The sequence below is a fragment of the Hesperophylax consimilis genome, chromosome 4 (genome assembly GCF_061612785.1).
Source record: "Hesperophylax consimilis isolate HC1 chromosome 4, BYU_Hcon_1.0, whole genome shotgun sequence".
NCBI lineage: Eukaryota > Metazoa > Arthropoda > Insecta > Trichoptera > Limnephilidae > Hesperophylax > Hesperophylax consimilis.
In genome coordinates, this window is record NC_142839.1 from 42,890,124 (window position 1) to 42,909,674 (window position 19,551).

Consider the following 19,551-nt stretch of genomic DNA (forward strand, 5'->3'; position numbering starts at 1 on the left):
ACTCATTTTTCTCCATGTGTAAAATGCTGAATCTTTTACATCTGAAATGCAGTGGATTAAATAATATTTTGTTTTACATGGCCCAAATCACGTCGGTAGAAAAAATACGAATTATACAGTTTTCGTCCGCCAAACGTAGTGAAAATGTGTTTAGTGCATATCAAAAAATTTAGCTATGGGTTCAAATGTTTTTATTTATTTGAAAAAAATTATTATCACTTTCCGATTTTAAACACTGATTGCTGTACACGATTTACAGAAACGGTTTTATTTTCTGATAAAAATAAAAGATTTCTTATAATTACCAAACAAAAAAATAGTTAGGAATTCCTACTCCACCGCATTAGATGCGTCATGGACTGAATCTATTTATATAAAAGAGATTATATTTATGTATGTTCTTCTGTACCTACCGCCTACTCGAAAATTTCTTTGTTATCTCATTTTACCAAGATTAATAATGTTTTTTTAAAGAATGAGTGTCATTTGAGAGGCGACACCGCGGTCGGCGTTGGTTTGATTTTCGCACAAATTATTCGTCAAATTTCGACTACCGTAATACGGACATGTGCTTTCATTGGTAGTGCATAATCGTAAACACTTTTGATTAGAGTGAATTTTTTTTTAAAATTAATTAGTAATACCTCAAATATGTACTATTTAATTATTAAAGACAAAGTGAGAGATTTTTTAAAAAAAAATTGAAAAAAAAAAGATAGGTCGCATCTAGGAGAAAACAGATATATAATAATTTAAGGACGGATTTGTTTTTAACATATATACCAGTATAAATTTTACGTAGCATATCTTAAAAAGATGGAATTATGAAAAAAAAATAAAAACAGGACATTTTGAATATTGGAAATTTCCGATTAGATGGAACATTTTTCTTCGCTACTCTGGAAAATTTCACATTACATTTCCCATACACCAACAACCGAAATTAGTGTGTTTAAATGATATTTTTTCAATTTTATCAAAGTTTATAAGAAATTTTTGAAACACGGTCTTTGGTAATTGGTACCATTTAAACGTTTAAATGGAGTAAAATCGATAATATTTTAATACAATAAGTAAATGTTAGAATACATTCTCACAGCTGTGGTATATAAAAATAACTTCATTTAACAGTGAACTTTTACTTAATTTGTCTAAGCCCATAAAAAGCCGCAGGCAGGGTTTGGCAGAAAAAAAAATTGTGACAATGGTTACCTGTAAAAAAAATGTGAAAATGTTTGTTAATTGTTGGTGTGTACCATTTATGATGATTGATTATAGTTGCTTTTATTTTCATTAATAAATATTTCGCAAAAAATAATATTGGTGAAGAGTCAAAATCGGAGATATTCAACCATAATTCCATTATAACTTAATCATAATTAATTGAAAACCTTTACTGATTATTAACAGTGCCCATCATGATTGTAATTAATTGATAAAAGCAATATATATATTTTCTTCTTACCTTTCAAGTTCAGTAATATAAATTTAAAAATATTCAAGAATGACTTAACGTTTTTCGAGGCTTGCACTCCATCCAAAGTATCTGAAAACTTGGACATCGAACGTTGTTTGGTTCGAAATGCCTACTTTAGAATGGTGTTATCTTTTCACAAGCAAAAATCCATATATGTATTTAACTTCTCACAAACCACTCGAGCGATAGAAATTTAGAGATGTTCGTTTCCTATTCGACCGCACTCATCAAAACACCGAAACATATGAATTGCTTACTGCGGTTTAAAGCCAATGAATCCTCCTATATTTTACCGTTTATCCCATATATAATTAGGGAGGCGGTTATGGGTGCCGCCGCTTCGGGAACAATTTATTGGTTAACCAACACTCCTGACATAGTCAACTCAAGTGGTTCGCTACCATTTGTGACTTAGCAGGGGTGCCCGGGTTCATGGGGGGAGGTTTGTATAGGTCTCTCACCTAATGCGTGGCGGGGCAAATAGGGAAAGACTTGTTGAGGGAGACCCTTTCGACTTCTGCAGCCGTAATCTCTCGACCCATCTCCTTGCAATGCAATGGGAGGGATGATTCATACATCCGTTACTGCTGGACACTTTGATCCCCAGATTCCTACCCACTCCTTATAGCTTTTTACTTAACAGAACTTCTACTCCTTCCTTTCAATAAAAAGATCCCCCACACGGCATGTTTAAGGAGTCTGCTCTTTTACTGAAGTCTTCAAGGGATTTGGCAACATTAGAGAAATCTGATCTGAATGTTCGAATTTCTCCTTTAATATTTTCCAAACCATCCACAATAAATTGTTTTTATTTTTTTATTTCTTGAAGTATCTTTTCTGTATCGCTCTTGCCCAATTTACAGTTTGGGCAGCGCCAAGATGGTAGCATTTCCAGAGAAAGCTTCTTATATGTTTCTTCTTTGACCTCTCCGCATTAGAATCTGCAGATAGTATACCTTGGTCCATCAGTAGTGGCATCATCACATGTAGGGCGCTCCATTTCTATAATGTTTTGTGATCACTTGGCTATGTGACAGGAATCGAGTTCGGAACGAGTGTGGCGGCCGCCTTACAAGTCTTACAACTGAGAGAACTTTGCGGATGCCCGTCTCTTTATATTGTGTACTAGCTGTATCCCGCCTCGCGTTGCTGTGGCTTAGTCTCTCTGTGCAGATAGATGGTTCCATGATAAATGAACACTGTGACAATTCAACACACATTTAAAAGGTGATTAAAAGTCATTAAAAGCGATGAAAAAACTTACATAAACTTAACCTATTTATTCTAGTTCTTGTTTCATCACGTTTCATGACTTCACTTTTTAAAGGTCTGTTGAATTGTAATTTTATGAGTTACCCGGTCATTTTTTGATACATATTTAATAATGAAGGGTTATTAGTGTTATTTATTACCTTTCATGTTTCTAATCCCAGGATTGGAACAATTCTACCATTGTTGAACTTAAGTGTCGGAATTAGCCATGTCAGTGTCTGTCACTGCGCTGTACTGTAGTGTAATGTTTGAAATTCAAAATAATATCCTGCTTTAATTTGTCAACAGACCCGCGAACTGCATATTCACCGTTACGATACGTTTTATATCGTTTTTGGGAGATAACGGTAAGATCAAATCTCCAGTTATCATATAGATTTTTTTTAATGTTATATTTCTAAAAATTCGTTTTAAACATTACTCTGTTTTCGAAAACTAATAATGAAATTTTTTAGACAACTTCGATATAGGTTTTGTCCTTGTGAGGTTTATTTTTATGATAAAAAACGTGATTATGTATAGTGAGATGCAATAAATAAATATAAATAAGATTATTTGTGCTGGCAGTTTTTACTTTAAAAACTACACTTTTATTCCGGAATTGAAGAAGTTTTGGATTGAATACCTTTCCTGAACAAGATGTCTTCAGTTGGAGATTTGGCCAATTGTGTATGAAGGGACCAAGAAAGTATGAGATCTCTGTCTGAAGGTAATGCGAGTGGAGGGTACTTGCAGAAGACCCGTTGTCGCGCTTAGTGCTGTGGTTATGGAAGATTTGTTGAGGTTGGTTAATTTTTTTAATAGATATGCTAGAGCTATCAGCCGATAGTACGAGTTACCATGTATCGTCTAGATAAGTTTAGATAGATTATCAGAATGCTTTATAAAAAATATTTTTTCATTCAGTGATTTACGAATTAGTATTCTATTTATTCGGTCGGTGGCCGAGTTGACATCGCGCTTGGGTCTCACTCGGGCGTAGTGTGCAGGCTAAGTCCTCCATCACAACACAAGCAACATTTTCAGTTTACTGTGGTGGTAGTAGAGGATTTTCAAATATTGTCAGGTTATTCGTAACCCGGGAATGTTTGTCTTTCATTTAAAAAAAAAAAAACAGACAAACATATAATTAGTTTATTTTGCTTTCCGTTTAGTTTTCCAGAGGAGTTCTTTAAAGTATGGGTACTTAGCTTCCCCTACGTTGATTTTTTGATTGTCCATTATAGCTGGTGCAGTTTTGGCGTCAATATTCTTCCGCATTGTCAGTATTTGGTTGTGCTTGTTGATATCATCGGCTAGGCTCCTAGTTTTCTGTCCTGTATTCGTCTCACCTCCTTTAGGTCATATAGCTAATCGCCACCTAAGTGGCCGCAGCCACCTGTTGTACTAGTATTGCTGGCTGTTCCTCATTAGATTTTGGGATTCCACGTATTTCTGGGCAATCTTCCTTCAAAACTTGTTCTAGTTCTGCAATTCTGATTTCAAATCTTTTATAATCTTATTTTTATCATTTATTCTCTCCGAAGTTTTTCGACTTCAGACACCAGCTTGGTGATATTTTCTATTTTAATATTTATGTCATCATATTGGTTGCTAATGAAGTTACGTGAGTCCTCGATTCAGCATTTTCTTTATACATTTCTTTGGAGAATTAGTTTTTCTTTTTTTTTAAATCCATTATTTACAGTTATTAAGACAAAATCAAATATCTCTTTATGTTTTGGGAGTATAGATTTTAGCTTCATATTACTCACTGGTTTATATGTTACTCCTTGTTTGTTTATCCATTATCAGATAAAAAATTATTAAGTTAAGTGGATAATTTTGATAAAGTGGACACTAAATTGAGACATAAAATCATTATAAATTAACATTCTCCGTATTTTACTGTTATTAGATTATTTACTTTGAGTGTACTCTCCATATTTTACTGTTATTAGATTATTTACTTTGAGTGTACTCTCCATATTTTACTGTTATTAGATTATTTACTTTGAGTGTACTCTCCATATTTTACTGTTATTAGATTATTTACTTTGAGTGTACTCTCCAAATTTTACTGTTATTAGATCATTTACTTTGAGTGTACTCTCCATATTTTACTGTTATTAAATTATTTACTTCGAGTAATTTTAATAATTTCAACTGCAATGTAATAATAAATATTTTGCCCTTATCATGACATTTTGAATCCCACATTTAGCTACTTTAATATTTCTGTTTACAGTGAATTTGACTTTATCCACAGTGGAATTTATCCTTCTATCTATTATATCTTTATCCATCCACTGGAAACTCGACGAACTGCTTTATATCGCAAATGTAAATAACTAGTCTAAAGTAAGTCGATTTGTTTTAACAATAAAAGAGGTATATTAACACATCGAGCACACGAAGAGTATTTTTACCCTTTCCCTGGTCTGGTGGTTAACCGTGAAAATGCGTTGTCTCTTTTTGATTGTTATTTTTGTTTGATTGATTGCTGCTGAAATGAATACGTTTGATAACGGACAACGGCCTAACGCCCTCCGCGCGACTAGAGCACCATTTCGATCAATGTTCGCAATGTTGGAACATCTGTGGATTAGACCTACTGGAGATAACAGAGTTTTAATTTTTTTACAGTATTTACTCTATCTTTCATAATTATGTAATAAATAGACAAAAATAAAATTGCGAACCTGTGGTATTTAACGATTAAAAAAATATATCTTTCGCCACTGCAACTCGTTACATATATATTTTTAAATTTTTTTTATTGAATATACAAACACATTACAATAATTTACAAATGTAGATATTTCGAGGCTGATTGCGAAAAAATTTGAAATTTTTAACAAAAAATTGCCGCAAAAAAATATACTCGTTCTAGCCATTTTGTATGAAAGATGCCAAAAATAATTTGTTATAATTTCCCAACGGTTGATCTTACGACAAAGTTGTTGAAGGTAAACTAAAAGAAGATAAAATTTATCACATTTTAAACAACGATATTTTTTCTTAATGACTAGAAGAAAAAATGTCGTTTAATTTTATTTCCCGTTGGGAAATTATTAAAAAAAAAAAAATTGGCATTTTTTATACAAAATGGCTACCTTAGCATACAAAGGTCACTCAAGGTAGAAAACTTTTTTTTTCAGAGTACCTTTACAATATAAAATCAAAATATGTTTTTGACCACATTTTGCAAGGCAAAGGCCTTTTTTTATCTCTACTGAGTTTCAATGCATATATTATTTCATTTTGTTAAATCCAGTCCCAATTATTAAAATATTTATTTTTATTTATTACAAAATAACACATTAAAAAATAATAAGTTATAATGTATTATTCCCAACGAGTTTACAAAACTCATTTCGGGAAAGACAACATTATATTAAAGACAATACAACACAGATACATTAAAATAAATAAACGCAGAAGTTATTTTGGAGTTTTAAAGAAAGAATGTGTCAGTCATTAATAAAACTGCTGAGGAAATAGCTTTTAAGAGCTTTTGCTGATGTTTTTTTGATCGTTGCCGGAAGTTTTGGATTACTAAGTAATGCGTTATATTGCTTATGTGCAATGTATTGTAAGGAGTTAATTCTAAATCCGATCCAATTGCGATCTGAATCTAAATAACGTAATTTTCAGTATGATTCAATAAAAAAAACGTAACCGATAAGTGTTCATAAGAAGGAGATTATGTAAATGATAGTTTTTTTATAGGCCTGATACTTTATGTTAATATAAATTATAAGCCTATTTCTTGGCTTATAAAAATACTTTTTAATAGTAAATTTTTGATTGTAGCAAACACCAAGATGTGTTCTCCTCGCATTATTTATTTAAATCATCATACATATTTAATTTCTAAGCGATCAAATTTTATAACCAAAAACACATGGTTAGCATTATGTAATTCGTAGTTCATTTTTTGTACATTAGCTCCACACGGTAAAATTATTTTCCCAGAGCCATGGTCAGTTTAAAGTAACAATATGTTATATAACTAGCTTTTTCTCTAAATAATGTACCATTTTGATTTCAAATCTTCCAAAGGTAGGTTTGTACGTAATGTGTACACCATTTATTTGTTTCTTAAAATTATGCATTTTTAAATATTATTGGAAAGTTTTAAGTTTTAGTACTGCGCTGAAGAGATCCTCCTGGGTCAGGTGGATTTAGAGTTCACAGGGCGTCTATGCAGTTATCTGTCAATGACTATAATAATCCATACAATAAAGAATTAGGGTTTTTCTGTTGTTTGTATTACTGTGATTGAACTTGTTGTTAGGGTACTAAATTGCATTGGGTTTGAAGTAAAATATAAATGTTTGAGATGTATTTTGATTTTATAATGATAATAATATTAATATTATAAACATCATTTCAGGACATGGTTTATCTCTTATGAATTGGGTGGAGAATTCACCTTCTCGAACTCTCCATTCTTCCAAGGATTATACTTATGTTCTAGATCTCTGTAAGTATAAAAAATATAAAATACAGAAAGCAAACCATGGAAAGACTTCGGGTGTTACATATATAATAACGCGTACCTCTTGCTTTTTGGACTTCCCAGGCACTGTCGTGCCTGCCTCTATATTAGCGGAGGGGCGAATTCCCGGAATTATTTATAAATAGATACAAAAGAAAGTACAAATTACATATTAGGAAGCTTTGCCTGTCCAACTAGGAAAGTTTTCCGATCCAGGACAAACAAATTGACAGGTGTCGTATATATTATTTCTTAAGAAATGTACATAATTACATTACAATTACAAAAAAAATATTTTTTCTCTGCAACTGAGTTGAGTAATGAAAAAAAAAATATATATACATATATTTATATTTATATAAATTTAATTTTATTTTATTTTTTTACAGTAGTAGTGGCTTTGTAAAGATTAACATGGTGACGGTTCCATGATAACTCAACACAGTGACAATTCAACACACTTTTAAAAAGTGATATAAAGTCATTAGAGACGATGAAAAAAAAATTTAAACCTAACCTAACCTAACCTAACCTACTTAACCCAGTTAGTAAAGTTTTTTTTCATCACTTTCCATGACTTTATATATCTTTTTAAAGATATGATGAATTATCATTGTGATGATTTATCCGGTCACCAATTTATGTATGTAATAATATATATTTTTAAGCGTTGTATCTACAATGTGTAATAGTTTATATGCAAACATGATTATTTTCACTGATTTAAGACATATTTTCAGTATATTATATTATACGACAGTACGAATATATACTGCGCCACGTCACTGAACCACTCCTGCTAAAATATAAAAAGCAATAACTCTCAATATAAATAAAAACTATAAACCTAAATAAATAGTACCTTATTTAGTGCTTCTTTTGTAACGGTATAGTGAAATTTGTGAATTACTAAGTACGTCGTACATATTGTGTTTTGTATTACTAAGTACGTCGTACATATTAATTATTATAAATCATCACCGCTATAAGCTACCAAGTTTCACACAGCGGGACTAAGGACGGGTTGTTTCGGAGAATTTGAATAATTCATCAAATTTCAACGTTCATTTTCGGGTTCTGTGAAAGACTTATTCAAGTTCTGTTTTTATATCATTGTAGGCTAGTTGTTTGAAAAAACTGAAATAAAAACAGAACTTGAAAAATCTTTCACAGAACTTGAAAATGAACGTTGAAATTTGATGAATTGTTCAGATTCTCTGAAACAACCCGTCCTTAGTGTTAGTGTTCGTGTGTTAACGCCTTTCAGCCGTGATGTAGGTACTCGGAGCCAACAGTCCTATTGGGCGCAAAACTACAAATCCCAGGATAAAATATCAAAAAGGATGTGGAAACATTGCGAAGCAATATCATAACTCAATGAAGTGTAATAGGAATTTTGGTCTAGTGATCAGGAAAGTTAGGTGATTTTGTTTTCTTATTAAACAGCATACGTTCACTTTCGACTCTCCCTAAGTCCGGAATCCAATCATTAACTAATTTACGCAGGCCGCTTGCACTTTTCAATTTCCAAGGACCGGGTATAAGGTTGAACATTTTTGGACCTAGGTAAGAAAATTGTCATTGAACAAGGGATTCCATCGTAGTAAGTGCAACCATAGGATTCCTCCCTGCATATCTGGTGTCGTGATAATGTTCTACGGAGGGGAAGAGGAGACAATATTTTAGTGTGTATAATATAACTTTTCTTATGAATAGTTGCCCCACATCCAGAACTCCTATCTCTTTGAATAAAGCATTACTGAGGTACCGCCTCAGAACAGAAATCTTCTAGTGAGGAGGGTTACTTACTTGTTTGTAAATGATAATATTATTTTAATAAACGCCCGGATTGCCGGCAATTTAAAAAAAAGTATCGGAATGTTTTTTTAAGGATGATATTGTCTAATTTATGACCGAAGTTAGAGATTGATAACTAAGCAAGATTGGATTCTGTTGTACTAAGATTGTAAAGAATTTTTTTCGTAAGCACCTCCTACAGACGTGAAATAATTAATTATTGGCAAAAGTCGCCATGATTTTTGGGTCTGAGGTGTTCGCGTTATTGATGTTCAGTGATTTAATATCGGAAGATTTATTTATTTTAGTTTTAGTTATATTGCGAAATGCTTCCCATAAACCTTTTGGAGTACAGTTATTTTTGTAAATTATTTTTTTATAATAATTTTCCTTCGCCTATTTTATTAACTTTTTGCAAAAGTTCCTATAGTTTTTGTAATGAGCTTGTACTTTAATTTGCAACAAGGGTTAGCAACATTAGAACCAGGATTGCAGGAATAAGGGAAAGGATCAATGACTTCATAAATGTCCTCATCGTGGAATCCCGCCAGTGTTCAGTCAATTATTGTAGCGAATTGGAGAAAGTCATAGGCCCTAATAGTTTTCTATCAGATGAATGGATCGCAAAAAAGCTAAATCGATGTAGTTTCCTTACTTGCATTAATTTATATTTATATTATTAATATTACATTTCTTATTCTCATTATAATAATCTGTCTTTAATTTATTTTGTATATTTTGCCATTTTGCAAAAACGTTTTCAGGTATCGCTTGTCATAATGTGCCATATTTTTAGAACCCAAAACAATGGAATAAACGGCAAAATCTAGATAAATTCATCGGCTTTAAGCCGCAGTAAGTAATAGTTTCATTTTATTTATTTATTTTATTAAACGCCATAAAAGGCTTTTACAGTAATGTGAAACATGGGATTATAAGTACACAGTTCAGGGCTGTAAGAGACTTGACAATTAGAAATAGCATTTTTCATTAAAATAATACATCCACAAGCAGTTTTTATTGATGCTATACATATACATTTCACATATATGTATATATGTGGAATGTATATGTATAGAACACCATATATATGTTACACATAAAGAAGAACACAACAGTCAGTATGATGCAGTACAAACAGACATTTAACATTTCACAAACATATCAATTACATTCATAACCAAGTATTTTTGCCTTGATGCAAGACGGTGAGGTTTTGAAAATATCAAAAAGGTCTGTATACGTGTTGGCAGTGCGGTGAAAACGCGCCAACGGTGAATGATACAAATAGTTAGTGCTATGATTGTCACTGTGGAAAAGATGGTGGAGTCGAGTTGATTTAACAGGGACACGAAAATTTATAACACTTAACATTTGAGGGCAGTCTATGAGATTGTTCAGTAATTTAAAAAGTATAAGAATGTCATTAATAGTTCGCCGGGTAGAAAGAAGTGGTAGATTTAGACCAGACATTAATGTATTATAGCAGATATCAATTACAGGCTGTCTCAATTTGAATTGAACGTATCGAAGAAATTTTCTTTGTACTTTCTCCAAGCGGTGTAAGTTACAGGTATAAATCGGAGACCATACAGGAGATGCATATTCTAGGTGCGATCTCACAAGAGAGCAGTAGAGTAATTTAATTGACTCAATGTTTTGAAAAGTCCTTGTGTTACGCATTACAAAACCTAGAATTTGCATGGCCTTATTGGAAATTGTTTCACAGTGACGATCAAAGGTAAGTTTTCTGTCAAAAATAACACCAAGGTCTTTGATAAATGGTACTAATGCAATTTCATTATCGTTAATTGAATACGATATGGTTATTGGAGTCCGTGAACGGTAAAAACACATGTGGAAACACTTTTTTACGTTTAGGAATAATTTGTTTATTTCACACCAGCTAGCAAGTCTATCTATATTATGCTGAAGGATAAGTGCATCATTTAAACATTTTATAATCTTAAAAAGCTTTAGGTCATCTGCAAATAGAATGAATTTGACATTTTCGAAACATAAAGATAAATCATTTATAAACAATACGAAGAGAAGTGGGCCTAGATGAGAGCCTTGAGGAACTCCAGATGTTACTTTAAATTTATATGAGACTTTATTATTTAATTTTACCATCAGTTCGCGGTTACAGAGGTAACTATTCAACCATTTTAGGAATGATCCATGTATACCAAGGGCTTGCAGTTTCGCGAGAAGGATATTAATATTTAACTTATCAAAGGCTTTTGAAAAGTCAGTATATATTGAATCTACTTGTGCACGAGACGTGAAAGCTTCACAGATATAGTGTTATATAGAAGATTGGTTGTGGTAGACCGACCGGTCACAAAACCATGCTGTTCTGGAGTAATAATATGCCTAAACTTAACAGCAATTTTATCTAAGACAATACTTTCAAACATTTTCGGGGTGGTAGACAGTATGCAAATTGGTCTATAATTTAAAACACAATTTTTATCACCTGATTTAAATACAGGTGTCAAGTGATTAAGTTTCCAAGGATCAGGATATATTCCAGTTTGAAGTGACAGATTGAATATGTGTTGAAGTGGAGCTGCTATAAACTGAGCGCATTCCTTTATGAATACCGGTGGAATTTTGTCAGAACCTGACCCCTTCTTACAATCTAGAGATCTGATCTTTGTATTAACATCATCCAGAGAAATGTGGCATGTTGATATGTCAGTTACATTGGTGTATTTAAATTCAGGTATAGTTACATTATCATTTTTCTGTTCATAAACACTTGAGAAATGATCAGCAAAGAGGTCAACTATTTCTTGATCACTGTTAGCATGTTTTCGCCCTGAATACATTGATCGAGGACAGCCGTTGTTGTCTTTAAGAGAATTCACATAATTCCAAAAATGTTTTGGATTTGACTTGATAGTCTGCTCTACATCTGTAATATAATCTGAATAGCATTTTTTAGATAGACTTTTACATTTATTTCGTAAAACAGAAAAAATTTTATAGCAGTCAGTGGAGTTATCGGATTTAAAGTTAATGTGGGCAATTTTTTTACATTGAATGAGTTTTTTTAGTTCAGTACTAACCCATTTTGGGTAACAGTCGTTACGTTTTACAATAGAAGTTGGTATGCAATTTTCAATAGTATCATAAAGGTTTGAGTTGAACACATTTGTTGCTTCTTCTACGTTTGTAGACATAAAAATGCGGGACCAATTGAGCGAAGAAAGATATAACCGCACTTGATTATAATCGGCTTTCTTGTAGTTTAGTTCGTGAACGGGAGGTTGGGGACTAAGGAGTTCAATGGGTGCCAAATAAATGGTCGCTTGTAAAGGGGGATGATGAGAGTCAATGGATACTATTGATTCACGCGATTCGCTGACATTACTATTATTTATGTTTGATATGACAAGGTCAAGAATTCTGTCATTTATATTTTTAACATGATTTAATTGTTTTAGGTTGAGAAAGTTGATGATATCAATGATTAATTGGGCTTTAGCAGAAATGGGATTTGAAGACTCGGTGGGTTGTACCCAGTTTACATTTGGGAGATTAAAATCCCCAAAAATTATTAATTTTGCATCAGGATATTTCAATTTCAAAGATTCAATTTCATCACAATGTTTACAATACACATCAGCACTAACTTGGGGGGGGATATACACACACACAATTATTATTTTTGTTGCTTTGAGTTTCACTAATATAGCTATTTGTTCAATGTTTTTATTTTTTAGTTTTAATAGTTTTGAATGGAACATCTTTCTGATCGATATTAAAACCCCGCCGCCAATAATATTTTCACGATCCAGCCGGTAAACATCGTAGTTGGTGAAGCCTAATTCAGGGGAAGATATATTTTCATGAAGCCAGGTTTCTGTTAGGCAGTACACATCGTTATTTATCGTTGGAATATTACACCTTAGGGTGTTGAGCTTGGTACGCAAACCTCTAACATTTTGGTAGTAAAATGTTAGTTTCGTGGGGAGTTTTTTGTATTTACAATAACAGGTTTATTGTTCTTATATTTGATTGTGAGACCTATTTCACCGTCTCGGGTTCTTTGGTCTAGGGTTAATCGTAAATTGGCGAGATAATTTCTTTGGGCTGGAGTTTGGTCGGAATAAATTTTAATGCCAGGGTACTCTGTTATGCTATTTTTTTTTCGCAAAATATCAATGGCTTGGGTGGGATTGTCAAGCATCACTTTTAGAGGTCTGGGTTTGTCCGTTTTTTTTATCCCCAGACGAAAGGTTGTGATGTTGGCCTTGGTGATGGTTGAGTTTATGGCCGTTAGTGTATTTGATATTTTTGTCGTGTCATCTGTAATTTTGTCAATTTGAGAGCAGGCCAAGCTTTCAGGAAAGTTGAAAATAATAATGTTTTTCGAACGTTTTTTCCTCTCCTCGAGCTCGTCAGCAGCTTCGCACATTGTTAAATTTGGTAAATATGAAGATTCATGTTGTGAGGTTGATTCTATCAATTTTGAGGAGACCATGTGTTCATATGACTTAACCTGTCCCTCGAGGATTCCAACTTTGACACCAACATCCAGCATGGTGCCAGAGAGGTTGGAAAGTTTGTTTAGTAATTTAGTCATCTGATCTTTAGTTAGTTTAAGTGCCGGATCAGTAATATTACTATATAAAGCACTAATTTCCTCCTTAGCCTTGTTGATATATGATAGTGCATCAGTGGTACTCATCTTGCAATTGGATTTTGTATATTAATAATTTATATAAGATGCAGTGACAACCCTGTTCATGCGTTGTCTATGGCGAGAAGTGGGTGGGCGTTTCACTTGTACTCTTCGAAACTTTGATTGTATTAGTATTCTTCCTTCTAATCGGCTTTGTATGTGTGTGTCTAATGGAATCCAGTGACAGTTGAAATTTTAATTAATAATAAAGAATTACCGGTTAGGCAGCTGCAACTGTTGGTACACAATGTTAATTTTTGATTATGGTAAAGTACTCGTGGGTGAAAAACACTACTTTAAGCTCTTAATTTTAATATAATTATTAATTTGTGTGGAGCAAAAATTTACGTGTTGACTGTGACACTTAGTATTGTTACGATGTATTACGATGATTCATATGTTTTCATATTAATATTTTGAGGAATGGTATAAATTAAATAATATGGTAAATATATAAATATATGACACCAATCACTCCAAAAGAAATTATTAATATTTTTTAAATTTTAATTAATTAAGAATATAGTAATTTCGATTAAGTTCGGGCTGATTTGGATCTAAGTTAGTTATTTCACAAGTATTGAAAAGCGCATATTAATATTTACCCAGACATAGGAACTATGCGGCCATTGCAATCAAGGGTATCGATGAGTTTCAAGTCATCTGCAGTCAATTTGAATCCAAACACATTCATGTTCTCAGAGATCCGAGATTTGGTCACTGACTTGGGGATGACGATATGGCCCCGCTCGATTTGATATCTGTCGATCAGTAAACAAGTTAAAACCAAGTGTACACATAAACGTTTCAACAACACGTGAACAACATTATCCAAACACGCAATCCGTGACACTGTTCGGGGTGTCCACAAGATCCGATCAGCGTAAATAAAATCGATTGGGATCATCGATATACCACTCATCGAGATTTATAAAATGAAAGGTGACCTCTGAAGGCGGTAATTCAAAAAATGACATAGGCGAACTAAAACCCAGTATTGCCCTAAGAAACCAAATGGTCGAAATGAAAAGCTGTCGAATTTGGTTTTATCCGTATACTTCAAAAAATAAAAATAGTTAGGTAGTTCTTAACAAACTATTGGCGTCACAAATGACGGCATAACACTTTACCAATACATGCGAACACCTCAGTCCATGTTCTCCTAGTGAAGTGTTAACAAAAAGCATGTAAGCTGCATACAAAAAAGAATAGAAATAAATAAAACAAAACTTCCCCTGTCAGGAAGTGTTAGGAAGTTACTCGTGAAAGTTCAAAATCAGCATAGATAATAACTAATTTTAAGTCTACTGCCTCTCCACAATGATTTGGGAAAGTCCTGGCCGAATCAGTAAACAATGTTTTATTTTTTATATGTTATAAGTATTTTATAATAAAAATTACAATTATTATTACCTGATGACAATTTGGGCTGGTGTCTTCTTGCATTTTGCAGCGATTGATTTGATTTTGGGATTCTCCAAGAGTTGGGGATCATCGGGTTTGACCCACTGCCTGGTTGGGGAGCCTAGAGGACTGTAGGCTGTCAAAACTCCGAACTCTTTGCAAACCTTGGAAAGCTAAGACTGGTTGAGGTAGGGGTGGCATTCGACCTGGAATCCAAACATACAAATAGCGAGATTTATCTACAGTTTAAATACTCTCACTATGGCTCTCGTGAAACACCACCAATCCAAACAGTTGACCTAATCGTAGACTTTTTCCCTCACCACTTCTTTCAGCTTCTTTATTTCACTAAATTAGGCGTGTCACAGTTCCACTGGCTCCGGGCAGTTGAGAATCTAGAGACGCCCGGAGGCGTCTGTGTAACCCCTTAACTCAACACAAGCACATCGATTTGGGTTTTATCGACGATGGCGGTTGATGGTCACCATTGATAAAGGGAAAAAAATGCGATTAGTTGGAGAAAAAACGCAATTATGAATTTTTTTCTCAATCTCAAAACAAAATAATATAAGGTGGTATATCCCTTTTGGTGACGGACTTGATGGTGCCTTTTTCGATAATCCTCTTCATCTGAGAAGCGTTGAAGTTGGAGATGCCGATACTGCGGACCAGTCCAGACGTCACCAAGGTCTCCATGGCCTTCCAGATGTCTAAGTAATCCACATCGGAGAATTGAACCTCTCAATTCACGGTCGGAAATAAATCTCCCCCTTCCTATTAAAGAAATAAACTTAGAGTAATAATAAATATATAAAATATTATTTCCTTTCGCAGTTGAATTTTTTCCGCCTAAAGAATATAAATAAACAACTTTGTAAGGGAGTTTAGACCTACTCAACTAACATGAAATTGACTATTCCGAAATGAATAATGTACAGTTTACAAACTCTTCAGGAGTACTAATGTTTTCAGATTTTTGAACTGCCAAATCCAAGTTTAATATCTGTAATCATGGAATAAAGAACGAAACTACAAATGTCTTCGAGACTACAATTTACAACGAAGCGAAATATGAATGAAAACAAATGTTCCATTTAGCCCAATAGCCTAGACATCCGTATCACTTACACTCACCTAACATCGTAGATCTCCATCCCATTTGAATTTCGTGAACACAGTTTTCTATTGGAAATGTAAGCCACGATTAGGCATATATTTGGATCACGAAACACGTCCATAAGGCATTTCTTGTGTTTTTCTTTATTCTGTCTATAGTACTTCTTGAGAAGCATAATGTTGTAACACAGCAAGCATTTTTAAGAATTTAGTTAATGGTCAAAAAAATGTGTAAACCACTTTTCTTCGACAAGTGTTTGAGGAGTGAAATGCACCAGAGACAATAGTTCACGACGACAGTTGCATATCAACTTTCTCATGGTCAACACAACATCATTTGTGATCAATTTTGCGACGAAATTTTTAAAAGCAAATTGCGTAGTTTACTGCAAAAATATGTGATAATTTAACACCATTAAGGTTCATGTAAAAGAAATCATATATATGTAATAGGTTGATGTTGTTCATCATTTTATCGTCGGTCATGATAATTCAATATTCATTCATTTATATTTTTTTTCCATTGAGGTAATATTTAGAATAAAGTACTTGGTAGCCATCCGGTGAGTGCATGAGGTACAGATCCAAATACTGAAGACCAAGATCTGACAGAGTCTTCTTGCAAGCCAGAACCACTGAGTCGGGGTGGTGGAAAGTGTTCCACAATTTGGAAGTGATGAATAATTCTTCCCTTTATAAAAATATATAAAAAAGTATAAAAAATCAATGTTGGCAATATACGGGCATCTTGGGTTCACTTTCTCTGCTATAAGTCGTCCATCACCGCACAAGCAACATCTTCCGCTTTACTGATGGTAGTAGGAGATTTTTAAATATTGTGGAGAAAACTTCATTCGATGTACATACATATGAATAATTTGACTAATGCAACGGATATTATCGAATGATATCTAACTGTAATAATAACGTGAATGCTTATTTTACTACACTAGCTGAAAATCACAGGAAACTATAATACCAGTTTTCGAAAAGACAACTTAAATTTTTCTGAAGGCCACTCGTAATAATAACTACACAGCAGAAATTGATATTAAATAAACTTTTTTTATTTATTTTATAATAATATTACTGAGGAAATAAAAGAAAAATCTAACTAAACAAATTTAAAATATTTTCTTGTGAAATATTGTAGGCAAATTCTTAACGCTTGTCTGAATTTGTTCAAATAAACGGTTTCAATTATGAAAATGACACTTAAATTTAAAGCAAAGATAAGTTCTAGAGTTAATTGAATCGGATTTATGAACACACATCTAAAATTGGTGTTTTCAATTGAGGGTTACTTAAATATATTGAGTATTGCTTAAATACAAGACATAAATTGTATTAATTTTTACTCAAAAACATTAAGTAAGTATTAATAAAATATATTCAGAAATACTAAAACTAAAATATTTCAAATCATATCTCAAATAATATCACTCATGCTGTTCCCCGTCTCCAGCTACACTACGACTGTAATCTTAGTTTCCAGCATACAAATAATATCACTCATGCTGTTCCCCGTCTCCATCTACACTACGACTGTAATCTTAGTTTCCAGCATACAAATAATATCACTCATGCTGTTCCCCGTCTCCATCTACACTACGACTGTAATCTTAGTTTCCAGCATACAAATAATATCACTCATGCTGTTCCCCGTCTCCATCTACACTACGACTGTAATCTTAGTTTCCAGCATACAAATAATATCACTCATGCTGTTCCCCGTCTCCAGCTACACTACGACTGTAATCTTAGTTTCCAGCATACAAAGTGTAAAATTGTAAATTGTAATGCTTAATTTGATAATTTCTAAAAAAAATTACCTGGTGACAACTCCCTCGTCAATCTTGGTCTTCAGAGCTGCTCCTACTTCCTTCTGGTTGCCGTAGGAGTGTGCGCCGTCGAAGTGCCTGTAGCCCAGATCGATAGCTGCCTCTACGGCAGTTTGAACATGACCAGTGGGAGACTGAAATTATCTATTTATTAAGTATGGCCATTTGCTGAGGGATACATTTCATTATCCGGCCAGTTGTAGTTCGTAAGGTTTGATAAGCGAGTACTATGAAAAATAATTAGTATTTTTGTGAAAAGTAGACCTCGCGTTAAAAAAAAACATGATTTTAGTTTTCTCTTATTTAATAAATCAAAACCAAATTTTTTTGTGAAGTCATAATATTTATAGGTAACGTGCCTACTTAATTATTTTCCATATTATATTTTACGTGATATTTTTTTGATTTCAAATTAGGGATTATACAATTTTACCAAATAAGTGTAAATTGTATTCTCAAACTTTCTTCAGGCAGGAATGCACCAAACTATTTTTAAAAAATCCAACAGTATTTTCCAAATAAACACGATAATTTTGTACTTTAAAAATATTTTTACACAAAACATAAAAACGGCCACATTCATACAAACAAACGAAATGCAAACGGTAACGGCAACAAACGATAACTAATTTTTGCAACATAAAAAAAGAAGAGTACCAAAAGAATTTATAACTTGCCTGTAAAAACCTTATTTGTATTTCGTACCAGTTAGATTTTTTTGCCATATTAGTTTAACATATTAGTGTCGGGTATAATGATTATATAATGTTAAAAATAACTTACCTTCCATGTTACCAATCCCAGGACAGGAACAACTCTCCCATCGTTGAACCTAAGTGTTGGAATATTATCGGCCATTTCAGTAACTGTACAGAAATGTACTGATTTTAAAATCAAAACATAAAAAAACACCGAACTGTGATTTGTCAGTAGAACTGCGAACTGTTCTCGCGGCTTCTACGTATTGTAGTCTTCACTCGAGATTAGAATAGGTGTCAGGTATTTTCAATTATTTTTTTGATACAATTTCTAAAGTTTCATCAATAATTTCTGATCTTAAGTGTTTTGATGCAGTTTTTTCAATACTTTTTAAATTTACTAAAAGTACATAAATTTATTTTTAAAAAAAATTTACACTATTTCGATTCTGAATAGAAACTGAGATCTGTTTCACCATGGAATAATGGAATCACGAAAATTGTAGTCAAAGCGAATACATTTTTGTTTTTCATTTACATTTCAGGCTAAATTATGTGAACTTGACAATGCGTGACATAATTTGGTGTATTAGTGTATTATTTCATATAAATAATGTTATAAAATTATTGAATACCATTTTTTAAAAATTTTTTAAGACATGTTTTATTTCTTGTACTGTTAAAAGATCATACATTTTTAAAAGTGTAAATGTAACACATTTGTCTGATATTATGGAATTATCTATTTAATGGCACCCCTAACTAATATT

The 19,551-nt window shown here is 32.8% G+C and overlaps 1 pseudogene; it reads right to left on the minus strand.

Moving 5' to 3' along the window:
• Positions 1-7,142: 7,142 nt before the first annotated feature.
• LOC149424757 (aldo-keto reductase 1B-like) lies at positions 7,143-18,941 on the minus strand (annotated as a pseudogene).
• Between the last annotated feature and the right edge of the window lie 610 nt (positions 18,942-19,551).